Consider the following 12824-nt stretch of genomic DNA (forward strand, 5'->3'; position numbering starts at 1 on the left):
CACATTTCTAACATTGTATACTCAAGATATGTAATGTATATGTTCATCTATCTTTATATTAATTCTTGAGTTAAAAATCTGGGCTACAGGTTATACTTAACACTCACAAAAGTGTTTGTAGTTTAAAAGTTGATACTCCTGGAAAAATAAAACCTAAAAAGTTAAAACAGTCTGAGAAATTCAATTTGCATCCAGCCTGGGCAGAACAGGCTTTGAGACACTACCTGAAATTAAACAGCCAAAAGCTGGAATACTAGTCATGAGCAAGATTGCTGAATAAGAGCATGAGGTTTTTGCATACATACATACAAACATACACATACACACAAAGGGACTTATATGTGCACACAAAAATACACAAGTGAAACAACTCTCAGAATATGTAGAAAAGTTAGAAAACAATAGAAAATATGTCCTGAGTAAGACTAGAATCAAGTGATAATTTTTAATATTAGAAAGCCCTCCAGTGAACTTTCCCCCCAAAAGTTGAGAATATTACATAGCTAGGAATCAGTGATAGTAAGGGAGTCAAGCAACAATATTAACAGGATAGGATCCATGGAGGAACGAATCAGGGAACCCTGTAGGTGCATATAAAAATGTTCATATCTTGTGTGAATTGTTAGAACATCTTTGAAAATAGTACATAAAGAGTCTGAGCAGTCAATTTAGTGGATAAGATCTTAGGAGAAGTTCAGAATTGCGAGTCTGTTTCTAGAGTAAATAAACAAACTATGGCAGGGCAATGTGATACAAGCCTGGAATTCTAGCACTTCGTCAGGAGATTAGAGAATGGAATTACATTGCGATACCTTCCCTGGACTAGGTAGAACAACTTTGTCTCAATAAAACAAACCAAACAACAAAAAAGGAATACACAGTTGGAATTTTGGGCTAATTTTCTCATTATGTTTTGAGAAGTCAAGTTTCCTATTGAAATGCAACTTATATATATCCTCATTTGGTTTTAAATGCTCTGTTATTACAGAAAATTCTAGATGCAGAATGGCTCATTATTTCCATCCAAAAATTTACAAAACTTAGTAAGCACCATTCTGTTGGATTCCAAAGAAATGTTGAAGGATTACAAAAGCTTAAGCCAGGAGAAATAGCAAAGTTCATCTAATGTAGTACTTTGTAGACTTTGTTAAATTAGAATTTAGATTTAAAATATGTATTTTTGTTTTGTTTGTAATTTTATATTCTATAGGATACTAAAAAATTCTTTTTAAATAGAGGGATTAATGGACAAATTCACAAATGATTCTTGCATTCTATTTTCCTAGAATATTCTTTCAAGAGAGTTATAATTAGAACATAGTTAATAGATAATTCCCACAGTTCATGTATACCATGTTAATGTGAATAATCTAGACAGAGTTGCTAAGAAATGGATGATATTAATGTATAAATTTAGAAAAACAACAATTTCCTTTCTGTTTCTAGCTCTCTGCTCTCTCTGTTCATTTCTATCTCTCTCTCTCTGTTCTATCCTAGCTCTCTCTCTCTGTTCTTACCTCTCTCTCTCTCTCTCTGTTCTTTTCTAGCTCTCTCTGCTCAAGCTCTTTCCTCTCTTTTCAAGCTCTCTCTCATTCCCAGCCACGTGGAGTGCCAACCTTGCCTGGTCCCAGCAGGCCTACTGAATAAACCTACCCCTTACCTGAATACCACGTGCATGCTGGTGCTGTCCTTCCTCGGTTACCTCTTTTTAAAAAACCTAACATAAATGGTGCCGTGACTCGGATAAAGAGCTTAAAGTCAGGATAGCTGGGATTTCTCTCTGGTTTTTTTTCCCTCTTTTTTCTTTTTTTGTTTGCTTTTTCCTTTTTTGCTCTGAGGAATACCGACAGTTCTGACGGCCTTTTGCGAACCAGTCTGTCTGCGGCGGAAACAGCGCATCGATACCATTGTTGGCCTTCACATCCATGTCCACACCACTTCTCTACTCTGGCCCTGGTAACTGAGGCCCAACCATCTGATGTGCTTTGTTAGCAAAGATGTCTAAATGTTGTCAAAATTTTAGGTTTTGAGATTTGCCTTTTTTGTTTTGTGTTGTGTATTCTACTACTGACTACATGGTTCTAAAATACTGGGCATATCTATGCTAAAATTCTCATCACGTCTAATGAGTTTTGTCATTGCAGAATATTTGTTGGTCAGTTCTTGATAGGAGCAGGTAAGCTCTACTTATTCTACTTGATCTCCTTGTTGCTTTAATTGGAAATAATAAAGGGCTTTTGTGCCAAAAATTTCAGTTCAAAGCCAGCTCGGGCTGAAAAATCCCTAAGACTCCATCTCCCAGCTAAACTCTGCAAGTGATACTATAACTCAAAGTGGTTCAGTGCTAGCCTTGAGCAGAAGTGCTCAGGGACAGTGCCCAGGCCTTGAGTTCAAACCTCCTTGAACACTGGAAGTGTTATTGTAACTCAACGTGGTAGAAGTGCTTGAGCAGAAGTGCTCAGGGATGCTGCCCAGGCATGGAGTTCAAATCTTGAATACCAACTGGGAGAAGCCATCCGAGCAACGAGCACCTAGACTCAGCCAGTCTGGGGAACAAGGAAACATGGAGAGGACTAAGAGGAGATAATATCACATCAGCTACTTTGTGCCTGCCCTTTCAAAATTAACCAGAGCCTGGAGGTCAGTGGAAGTAAGAAGCCTACCCAGCCAATGGTTATACCTGTCTACCTATTAACTGAACAGGAATTTATATTCTTGCCTTTGTCACCTGACTTCTCTACTTAGTCGCCAGATGTCAGAAGTAGCTAGGGACATTTCTACCAACATTTTCAGCCCCAAGTCCTTCCTCTTGCCATTTATTTGCCGTTTAGTATTTTTTTTTCCAGCCGCTCAATGCTCATGAGACTTCTCCAGACTTCACCCAAGGACTCAATCCACCAAGGGACAGCTACTGCTCACTGCCTCATGGGAGGGGACCAAATTCCAGCCTTTTGCCCCTATTGTCGATGCCCCTTGTCAGCAGGAAGTAGCCAGAGAGAATCCTTGCCCTATTTCAAGATTATTAAAAGGCTAGAATGTAAGGTCCACTCCTGGATGGCTAGCAGACTCCACCCTCCTCACAGCAAAGTCTCCACCCAGTACCTGCGTTACCTAGGCAACTGGGACACCTAGAAGAGGTCACATCTGAATTTGATGTGGCCACACCTTTCCCCGCCCATACCCTAGATAAGGCCTACCACAGGCCCAGGTGCTCTCTCTGTTCGTTTCTAGCTTTCTGCTCTCTCTGTTCATTTCTAGCTCTCTCTCTCTCTCTGTTCTATTCTAGCTCTCTCTCTCTCTGTTCTTACCTCTCTCTCTCTCTGTTCTTTTCTAGTTCTCTCTGCTCTAGCTCTTTCCTCTCTTTTCCAGCTCTTTCTAATTCCCAGCCACGTGGAGTGCCAACCTTGCCTGGTCCCAGCAGGCCTACTGAATAAACCTACCCCTTACCTGAAAAAAAAAAAAAGAAAAACAGCAATTTTTGAGGGTTTGGTTTAAAATGGTATGAAGAGAGTAGTTGTGTGACATCTTCTTTTTTCAACCTCTAAGTAACACAGGAAGCCATTTCCTTATTTACGTGCCTCTGTATACATTGAGAAAAATGCTAGGTTTGGGGTTTGTACTCAACATTGTTTTTGTTTTATTGGTTTGCCTAGAGCTTGAACTCTTGGCCTGGACAGTGTCTCTGAGCATGTTTATGCTCAAGGCTCATGCCCTACCACTTCAACATCAGTGCCACTTGTGTCTGGCTTTCGTGGAGAAGTATATTGGAGATAAGATTCTAAGAAACCTTCCTGCCAGGGTGGGCTTTGAACCATAATTTTCCAATCTTAGCTTCCTGATTATCTATGATAATTAAAAATGTATAAATATAAATAATATTTGCAAGTGATCTGATCTCAAGAATACCAGTGGAGGAAAAAGTATGCATCTCAGGTTATTGTGGTATTCTTTCCAGAACACGGAGGGCTTCACATTAGCAGAGGTGTAGTATTTTTCACAATACAGATAAGCTATTCATAATATGAATTAAGGAATCTTAGGGTGCCCCTTACAAGTTGGAAACTGTTGGGCTAGGATGACTTCATGGCATAAATGTTGGGATTGATAGTCATAGAAATAACAGATTACTCTGATAAAAAAAATGCTTACAGATGCTTCATAGTTTTATCCTCTACCAGAATGTGGCTATTTTTCTATTGACTTCTCAATCTGTACACTCCATTGGAAACTGGATCTATTGCAGAATTTTATAACATGCAAAAAAGTACTATTTTGAATCTCTAACGTATGGAATGTTGAGAATTTAAAAATGAGTAATTATGAGTAGTTATTTGTCATATGAATTTTGAAGAAAATATATACTCTGTCCTCTTAACAAATTATTTAATTTTAAAAGTTATGGGTTTCCATAGCATTAAATTGTTTTTCTGTTTTAGAATAAGAAAGTAATAAATTTATTCTTTTTCGAAAAATTTGGCAAGTATATTATGAAAATATTTTCTAGTTGGATAACAATCACGTTGATGACCCTCTGGTAAAAAAGAGGTAATCAATTTGAATTAGATGTCAAATAGAATTGATTTTTAAAATATTGCTACATAAAGAATAATATTTACTGTGCCAATACAGTAAAATTACATTTTACGCAGCTTATTTTTTCAATTTCATTATCAAATTGATGTACAGTGAGGTTACAGTAATTGTAAGGTAGTGAATAAAAAACACTTCAAACTTGTTACCCCTCCTTCATTTTTCTCACAGTTTTCCTTCACCCCTTCACCCCTCACAATTTATGAGGTACATTTCCAACATATTGTCTTGTGAGTATTGCTATTGCATTGGTTTTCCCTTTGCCTTTTGTCTCACCATTTTGCTTTTCCTCTTCCCTTCCCTATTTAAGGGAAATGCATACACAATACAAAATCAAATACAGCAGGAATGAACTATAGGGGAAAAACCCAAAGAAAACAAGTCACATAGTTCAACAAAAACAACCACAAATAAAAAACTCTGGTTCCATATCTTGGAATTCATTTTGCTTAGCATCAGCTTATATGCCTATATATACGCAGTACAAAGCTACTGGAAAATAATAGTTGCATGGACACTATATCATGAAAAGAGCATGTTAACTTTTGGATGGTAAAGGTGGAATTAGGATTGGTGAATTCGCGGTTCTGATAAAGGAATTTCAAGAGTTTTAAAGTTATGACAGGTAAATTTGAATTGTTCAAAATTTTTAACAACTTAGCCTATTAAGAAAATTTAAAATTTCCTGGGAGAATAGGCTTTCATGCAAAGAAATCCATGGAGACTTAGTAGAGAGGAAGCAATGTGGGTGAAGATGGCTCTTTTTCACACTAAACAAACCTCAGAAACATTGCTGTAAATCCTGTAGGTTCCCTTGGAATCATCCTTACCCAGGAACTATATTCTCACTGTGTGAAACAAGGTTGTATTGGAATTTAAATTCAAGTTCTTAAAAAATAAGACATCAAAATTTTTGAATTTACCTTTAATTACCAAACAGTAATTCTCTGAAAAAGATAATTTGAGTCAAAATATTTAGGGAGAAAGTGCCCTCCAAAATGCAAGAAGGTGTTGGGTTTACACATTTCTGTTTGTAACACTTTCCACAATGTCTTTGCATTTGAAGCAGTGAAACAAAAAAATCTGATTATATAATTCAAACCAATGATTTCACATTTCTAAGTGGATCACAAAAAATAATATCTTTAATAACATGAGATAGTGAAGACTTCTCTTATTACATAAGCCAAAATGTTTTGGGTTCAGAAAAGAATTGAGCAAATGGAAAAGGTAAGAAAACATAGTTCTTAGAAGCCCTAGCTAAGCGTATTGGCTTTAGCAGTGAAGGGAGTCCACACATTTTATATAAATTGTATTAATATTTTTTGGAGGGTCCGGTCGTGGGGCCTGAACTCTGGGCCTGGGTCCCTCAGGTCTTCAGGTCAAGGCTAGTGCTCTACCACTTGAGCCACAGCACCACTTTCGGCTTTTTTTCTTTTTGCTTATGTGGTGCTGAGGAATCAAACCCAGGGTCTCAGGCATTCAAGGCAAGCACTCTACCAAAGAGCCAACTTCCCAGCCCTAAATTGTGTTAATATTTTTACTAACTAAATTGATTTTACAGAGCCTATTTGGCTCACTACAATGCCGAACAGATTGAGTGGAGACATGGAAATACATTCCACATCCAAAAGAGGCAACTTAAAGAGTTTTCAAAGACAAATCATGAAGATTTAACAGTGGTGGAGCCCATATAGTCCTTCAGCTTCACTAGACTTGAAGCCAAGATGCTGTGATTAATTGGAAATCAGGCAAGAGCTAAGAGGAGGACATGGAAGAAGGACATAGAAGAATTGACCTTTTGTAACAGTCACTGTATTTCTAGGTATAGGTGATTTAACTCTACTCTCCTCCATACATCTTGGTGAACAAATGCAAGACCAAGAGAAAAATAATCTATTGAAATAATTTTGCATAGAATAACTTCATTGTTCCTGATATGGTATCTAAGGAGAGTCTTACCATAGAAGATAAAAGTGCAGTATTTTTCAGTTTCCTCTAAGCATCTTCTTAGCAAAATATATCTTTTAGGTTAGAATTGATTGAACCAAAAAGTGATGGAGTACTTATGTTTGTGGGCACTTTAGACACAAGACGACTTTCAAGGTAAGAGAAAAAATACAGCCAAATATTTGTGATCACAGCTTCTTGGACTGTTTTCTGGAGACAAAGTTTTACATTAGACTTCTTCACATTGAAATAGATGTTGTTTCATGGCAACCAAGTGCAAGAGAGAAGTTTCATAGACTCGCCTGGCCAATAAATCAGCATGAAAGAAGAAAATGGCAAATAATATTTAATGAATTACTTTGACAAATTACTTTGCCAGAAGAAAGAAGGAAAAATATAATTCAAAATCAATTGACTTAAAAGTATGAAGAAAGAGTAGTGAAGAAAGATTAGAGAAAATATGGAGGATTGTTTTCTCTCCAGTGGAGTAATGCATTCTTGATCTTGTTTCTTCCATTCTATCTTCACAAGCTATCAAGTGTGTCTCACGACTGGATTATCCAGTTCAGACAGAGAACTCCTAGAAAAAGATACTATTTGCAGGAGATGTAGGTGATTGTGATTTATAACCTTAGACAATCTATTTAAATCTGTTCAAAATTCTCCCCTATCCCAAACCTCTCTTTGGATAGCGTTGTTTGCTTTTCCCAAGACTACCCTTCATTAACTGCTTAAAATTTTGGGAGGAAATATTCATACTCTCTAGAGATTTCTGGTTGGTTGTGATTTTTGTGTGTTTTTGTTTTTTGTTGTGTTTTTAAACTGAATTTCAAAAGGTTGTGCAAGTGTGTTACAATTAAATATATCCATCTAATTGTCCATTGCTCTTGGATCAGAGTCACTCCTTCCATCATTCTCAACCAAATGCTTCTCCAATATTTATTTCAGATTTACCACTTCCTTTATCATATGTATACATTGAGTATTCTAGCTGTACTTGCCCCTTGTTCATTTTTCATTCATTCTATGTCTTTACTATAATTTCTTTCTGTTTTCAACTTACTGATAGTAATCCTGTTAAACTGTCTATTAACACTTTGAAAGGTTTATATACATTTCAGGGAGTTTCCATTCTGCATATGCTTGAACTGATGTCAGCTTATATTTCCATAATTCATTCATCTGCAGTAACAATTTGCAAGACTGGAGACGTGAAGCACCTAAACATGATTTTATTCTCATCCATTTGGAAGACTAATCTTCAGTCAAAAAGAAAGTTAAAAAATGCATAGAATGTACTCCTAGCTACCAATTTCTATAAATAGCTTTGTACAGTGGTGTGATTGTTTTATTTTACATGGTATAATATTTTTTACTACCTGTAAGTTTTGGAAAAAGAAGAAAACTAAAATTTATTCCTATATAGGAATGTGATAGAAATAGAAGACAGATTTTATGTTTGTCATATCTCTGATGAGTACCCATATTCAAGACCTAAAGTCATATTTCTCCCTATGTTACACAGATAGGGAAAACATAATATTACATATGATAAGACAACTATTTGTGACATTTTAAAATGTGCCTTATTAAATGATGACATTTACTTTATTAGCAAACGTTTTGGTTTGAAATTTGGCAGGATGATCTATTTAACACATTTCTGGAAGGCTCCTACTGAAAAACACAAATTGTGGTTGGTACTATTTCTAGACTTCAATGAATGGTTGAACGTGTTTGGCATTAGTGCTGGGTAAACAATTCAACTCTATTATAACTTGCTCCCTACACTTGAAAAATTTGTAATGTCACTAAGTATCATCTACTTGTCAAATGTTATTTTAGCGTATGTGATTTTAAAAAGTTAATGTGTAAAGGAATAACTTTCAGTCGATTAAATGTAGATTATCATTTGTTTGAGAGTGACATTTTATACCACTGAGCCATGTTGTAGTGAAGTCCCAGTGTTTTGCAGCACTAAGGATCTTCTCAAAGTTTTTCTGAATTATATTTGAACTCTAAGTAAATTTTTCTGGATCTTGGTAGACCAATTATGGATCTATCCTTCCAGGAACTATTTTTTGGCCCACTTATGCTGGACTAAAATCTTTCATTAATCATAGGGGAGGGGTATTAAAAATAATCTTATGACACCATGTAAACTTGTTCACTGATATGGGCTGGCCATCTGTAAGTTGAATGTTTGAATCATAGTACATACTCTCAAAATTTGTGATCTCATCTTTCATTTTAAGTTGCCTTGCATTTCACAATTGCTTACTGCTAAATCCTGCATCTCAAGGAACTGGGGCCCTGAAATATAGGAAATGAGAAATTGAAATGGGTCTTCAATTACTTTGTTGCATGTTGCATGGGCCTATGTGAGAAGTCTTCCCCTTGTTATCTGATGATGCAAGTAACTGGTACCTGGGATCCTAGGAATCATTGGGTCGTGCAGAAGAATAATATTTGTTAGACATCTTATCAGAAAAATTTGGGCATAATCAGTAGGAATGCTTCAGAAATATGGAGAAAAACAGTTTGCAATCAGTGAATTAAAACAATAAACAGAGAAGCAGAGTAAAATCCCTTATAGATTAGAGGAAAACAAAATTGGTTTTTTACCATGTGAATTCAGAAAACCAAGAACAGTTTGAATGTATCACAAGTTTATACCAAAGACACTGCGTTGATACTTTTTATATTCTAATATACATTTTAAACCTAATTATTTATATTCCAATTCTATTTATTGGAATAAATAAATTTTAATTTATTTGTGAAATTATCAACTAATTCTAGTAAGTTTCATTGTGTGAAATATAAAATCAGCACATATAAATATAAAATATATAACTATGTATAATATAAGAAAAAAGACACATGTTTTGCATTGTTCTGTTGTGGTTACAGTATCAAAGGCAACTCTGTTTTAAAGTATTATTACATTATCTCTACCTCAGTGTTTGATAGAGTTGGACCTAAAGCTTTACTATTTGTAGATTTACAGCCTGTAGGCAAGAGAAAACACTGTGATGAAAACATTACCAATTTAAGGCCTAATAATGAGAAGAAACATCTGGACTTCTCCTGCAACTATGAAAATATTTGGTGATAGAAATGCAGTAGTGTAACTTCCTGCCTGGTAGGATGGTAGACAGGCCAGGATATTAAGTAATCATGAATATGATCAATTTTTTTCCCCTTCTTGGCTTTAGTTACTTTTGAAATGTTAGATATAATAAACAATTATATTTTGATAAAATACCTTCTAGTCTGAACAGTTATGTCTGAACTGTTCATCTCTCTATGATCCCTTGTAACTAAGATTAGTTTTGTTCAAGTAAAACAATCTATGGTGTCAGGGTAAGATATTCTGATTGGTCTGTTCCTACATGGAAGAAGAATAAAGGGTCAGGTAGACATTTGTGCCAGTAAGACCTCACTTGGGAAAATGTCAACTGCAGAAGGTTAGAAGTAGCTCTTAAGCAAGGCTTACTTTGAATCCATTAGCTCCACAAAGCTAATTCAGTTGGATCAATTAGTACATGAAAAAGCCATCACCTTTGGACCTAGCAATAAATTATTGAAAGTATGATCAAATTCCAAATGAAAAAGACTTAAAATTGTCATTGACAAAAATAATTTGCAAATGTGAGCATTAACATGAACAATATATTTTTTCCACTATTCACAGAATTTTAGGGAAATAAGATCAGTAGCATTGTCAGGAACAATATAGTTTCCTTATTACAAGTAGGCAACCGTAGATATAAGTCTGTATAAAGATTGCATCATTAACTGCTTAAATTTGAGATACTACATGCTTCAGCAGCAGGTATTCCCAAATTACAATACAGAGATTAACATGGCAATTGCACAAGGATGATATGAAAATTTGTGAAGTATTCCGTATTTTTCTTTCTTCAGATGCAAGAAATGAAAAACAGTTATTAAAAAGTTGATTACAAAATAACAAGTGTAACAACACATGTAATTCATATAATCAAATTTAGTTTGACATCAGTGTATTAAATCTTCACCTCAGAAAGGCGTTTAAATACCATAAACTTTACAAAACTTTTGAAATTAGACAACATTGTCATTTTATCCCAAAGAAAAATAATATTAGGACCTAGAAAAAAAGGAATCTAAAACTTTCTATATGGAATACAATCTGAAAGGACAAATTATACAAACAGAGAATAGTTTAAAATATTCTTTTTCAGACAAGCACCAGAAATACTTTTGTTTCTGTACTATTCATTTAAACAGATAAGTTAAAATTATTTCTGATTAAAATTTCACAAACTCTGCAGAAATCATTATACATGTATACAAAAACTCTTGAATACATTTTGACATCCAATGCAGGCAATTCACTTGGAAGAATTCCACGGAATTCATGAATTTTTTACAGTAAGTATTGGTGTTGCCGTACGCTGGTGGCTCAAACTCTAAAAAGAATTTTGAGGTATTACCAGGTGTAATAGACTCAGACAGGCCTACCACTATAAAGGTCATGATAAGGTCTCTAAAAGAGACTATTCAAGTTAATAAAGGGCAGAGGATTGCCCAAATATTTTACTCTCATATCTAAACTTGCTTAATCCCACACTGACTCAAAACAGTAAAGGAGGGTTTGGCACCACAGATACTGTAGCCTGGGTTCAGGAAATTACAGATAAAGGCCTTACAAGGCCATTAAAATCAATGGAAAACAAATGACAGGACTCTTAGACACAGGAGCTGACAGATCCTGTATAGCTGGAAAAGATTGTCCTATGGCCTGGCCAGTGCAAGAGACTTCTTCCTTAATTGGATTAGGAATGGCTTCTAATGTAGCTTAGTCAGCTCAGAGACTCAAATGGGTATGTGAAGGGCAGTAAGGCCACTTCAAACCTTATGTTATTCCCACCTTGCCCTTTTCTTTATGGGGCAGAGACATCATGCAAAACATGAAAATAAAATAGGACAAATTGACTCCTCGTCGAAGGAGCAAAATTTTTCACAGGGGCCACTGAGGAACAGCTTTATGCTGACAAAATAATATGGAAAAGTGTTGATCTTGTATGGATTAATCAGTGGCCCCTAACTCAAGAAAAGATTCAAGCCATACAGGACTTAGTTCAAGAACAATTGAGTCAAGGGAAGAATAGAAAAGACTACCAGTTCATGGAATACTCCATTTTTGGTAATTAAAAAAGAAGTCAGGAAAATGGAGATTATTACAAGATCTAAGGGCCATTAATGAGACCATGCATGACATGGGAGCCCTTCAACCAGGTCTACCCTCTCCTGTTGCAGTCCCACAGGGTAGATACATAATAATAATAAACTTACAGGATTGCTTTTTTACAATAAAATTACAACCAGAAGATTCCAAGAGATTTGCTTTCAGTGTCCCTTCGGCTAATTTTAAACAAACTTATAATAGGTACCAATGGAAAGTGCTACCTCAGGGCATGAAAAACAGCCCTACCTTATTTCAACAATATGTGAAAAGGGCTATAGAACAAATTAGAGAAAAATATCCAGGGGCATATATTATTCATTATATGGATGATATACTTATGGCCGATGAAACTAGAGAAAAGACAGAAAAAATATTACAGGATATGGTAGAAAAATTAACAAAATTCGGTTTGATAATAGCTCCTGATAAAGTTCAACATGAATGACCTTTAAATTATCTGGGAAAAGTGATTGGACATGATTATATTATGTCTCAAAAGACACAAATTAGAATAGATAAATGAAAAACATTAAATGATTTCCAAAAATTATTAGGGAATATTAATTGGATTCGGCCTAGTTTAAAAATAACTACAGGACAATTAGATCCTTTGATGAAAATGTTGGACGGAGACCCTAATCCTAAATCTACCAGAAAAATAACTCCTGCCCCCTTATCCTGTATAAAATTGGTAGAAAAAGCATTGAAAACAGCTAAAATACAGAAAATTAATATTGCACAAACATGGTCCTTTATAATTCTGGCTACCAGCTTTACTCCCACAGGATGTTTTTGGCAGGATGGGATACTAGAATGGATCCATTATTCCCATAACCGTGGAAAAACAGTTGCTTCATATCCCTTTTTTTGTGCTAATTTGATTTTAAAGGCTAAATTAAGAGCTAGAGAATTATTTGGCCAAGAAATACCTAACATTATTATCCCTTATAATAAGAAACAATTAGATCATTTGATACGATTTGATGATGATTGGAAATTTCTGTATTAACTGACACAGGTAAAATAAGCTTTCATATGCCCCAATATC

At 35.2% G+C, this 12824-nt stretch overlaps 1 pseudogene; it reads left to right on the plus strand.

The window, feature by feature from the left end:
- Window positions 1-10363: 10363 nt before the first annotated feature.
- On the plus strand, window positions 10364-10460 carry LOC138835086 (U6 spliceosomal RNA; annotated as a pseudogene).
- Window positions 10461-12824: the final 2364 nt, after the last annotated feature.

The sequence above is a fragment of the Dipodomys merriami genome, unplaced genomic scaffold, assembly GCF_024711535.1.
Source record: "Dipodomys merriami isolate MVZ:Mamm:240054 unplaced genomic scaffold, mDipMer1.0.p SCAF_227, whole genome shotgun sequence".
NCBI lineage: Eukaryota > Metazoa > Chordata > Mammalia > Rodentia > Heteromyidae > Dipodomys > Dipodomys merriami.